The sequence below is a fragment of the Populus nigra genome, chromosome 5, assembly GCF_951802175.1.
Source record: "Populus nigra chromosome 5, ddPopNigr1.1, whole genome shotgun sequence".
Lineage (NCBI taxonomy): Eukaryota > Viridiplantae > Streptophyta > Magnoliopsida > Malpighiales > Salicaceae > Populus > Populus nigra.
This window is the reverse complement of record NC_084856.1, coordinates 8,981,270-8,983,540: the sequence shown is the minus strand read 5'-3', so window position 1 is coordinate 8,983,540 and position 2,271 is coordinate 8,981,270. Positions and strand designations below refer to the sequence as shown.

Genomic DNA, 2,271 nt, shown 5'->3' with positions numbered 1-2,271 from the left:
ATGAGAAAAAACTTTAAAATTATGTTCATGAATATTCAATAAAAGAAATTTTCTTTTAATATTATTTTTAATGTATTTTATTTTATTTTATTTTATTACATTAATTAGATTTTTTCCCTTCAATCACATATAAAATATTAAGATATTATTTTAATATTTTTATTAAAACTTTCTTTTGAGATTATGATGGCTTTTGTAACAACCCGACTTTTCAAGCCCAAAACAATGGTAATTTGTTTCATATATATGTACTTGACACACATCGTGTCGGTAATCGGTGAACATATTCCCTCACAACATCTAGACACAATCCATACACTAACAACAATCAACATTTCATTTAAAAGTGAATCTTACATAAACACATATTATTATATTTGCATGATTAGAAGTTCACATTAAAAATATACGTACATAGACATGAGTTTGCATTCCTATCTTACTAATAGTCATCACAAATTTAAACAAAAAGGATCTAATAATAGATATACGTTCAGTACATTGATTCATACAAAATACATCGTGATTTAGAATGCAACTACATGATTCCTTGCAAAAGTAGGTTCCCGTGTATTGGGTTTTCTAGGCACCTTGTTGGTGTGACGTCCTTGCAACAGTACAAAACATTTATAAGAATACGATTACTTAATAATAATGATGATAATAAGCAGTCTGGTAGTTTAATGAAGCATTAACATTATCTCATGTTTGAAGCGTGACATTTGTAGTTCCTTTATGTACTCGATATGAACGACTTGTAGTACATATAAATGCACCAATTCTAGCAATCAGCCATAATCTTATATTCGGCTATCCTCTTAAGGCATCATTTGCTAAGGTTAACTGTTCACTCGACCCCGCCATCCACTTTGGATGCCATTAGCCGAAGCTAATCAACCGTTTATCTCAGTCATCCATTCAAATCCTATTAGCCAAAGCTAATCATTCATTTGTCCTGGTCATCCGTTCCTATGCCATTAGCCGAAGCTAATCATTCATTTGTCCGGTTATCCATTCAGATGCCATTAGCCGAAGCTAATCAATCGTTTGTCCCGGTCATCCATTCGGATGCCATTAGTCCAAGCTAATCATTCCTTTGTCCCAGTCATCCATTCGGATGCCATTAGCCGAAACTAATCAATCATTTTTCTCGGTCATCCATTCAAATGCCATTAGCCAAAGCTAATCAATCATTTGTCAACATTTAAGCATTTGACAATCTAATATTTGTACTAACATAATATGGTACCATTCACTATAAAGTATTTCGTAATTCAACGTTATGAAAAAGGAAGGTGAAAGTCACCTACCTGCTCCACCCGTGGGTCGTCCTTGTCCTGACGATGGTCTGATCCCTACCGCACCACCTAAGACATCAATGGTCACAAATCAATACATTTGTATCTTTGAATCACATTCATCACCATACTTATTTCAAGAGTTCATGTGTTAAGTGTTCCACATTTTACATCATCATACAATGAAATTGTTGTAAGCATTTGAGTCATTTATGCTTGGAAGGCTTATTATAGAAATCGATAGCGAAAACTAACTCGCTGCAGGCCGGATAGTTCGACAGTGAATGCTAATTCGCTACAGACAACTCAGTTCCGGCAGCGAGTCACAAATTCGTCGCAGACAATACAACTTCGGCAGTGAATCACAATTTTGTTGTTCGTTGCAGACAATACAACTTCGGCAGTGAATCACAATTTTGTTGTAGAATACACAATTTGACAGTGAATGTTAATTCACTGCAAACAACTCAATTTCGGCAACGAATTACAATTTTGCTACAGACAATTCGGCAGGGAACATTAATTCGCTACAAACAACTCAATTTTGGGAGCGAATTACAAATTCAATGCAGAAAATTCAACTTCGACAGTGAACCCCATATTCACTGCAGGACACACAATTAGGCAGTGAATGTTAATTCGTTGCAAACAATTCAATTTCGACAGAACACACTTTCGGCAACGAATGCTAATTCACTATAGAACACACACATGCATTTTCAATTCCAACATATAATATATCATCAAATCCCAACAGAATTACATGGTTTTAACATGAACACACACATGCATTCTCAATTCCAGGACATAATATATCATCAAATCCCAGTAGAGTTACATGGTTTTAACATGAACACACACGTGTATTCTCAATTCCACCACATAATATATCATCAAATCCCAACAGAGTTGTGTGGTTTTAACATGAACACACACATGCATTCTTAATTCCAACACATAATATATCATCAAA

At 34.5% G+C, this 2,271-nt stretch overlaps 1 long non-coding RNA gene across 2 annotated transcripts in view; it reads right to left on the bottom strand.

Moving 5' to 3' along the window:
- Nucleotides 1-385: 385 nt before the first annotated feature.
- LOC133693180 (uncharacterized) overlaps nt 386-2,271 on the bottom strand; it is a 5,650-nt gene continuing 3,764 nt past the window's right edge. For both annotated transcript variants that reach the window (XR_009842090.1, XR_009842089.1), the window contains 2 exons: nt 1,311-1,367; nt 386-607 (listed from right to left, as the gene is read on the bottom strand). This is a non-coding gene — a long non-coding RNA (uncharacterized LOC133693180). The remainder of the gene's footprint in view (nt 608-1,310; nt 1,368-2,271) is intronic.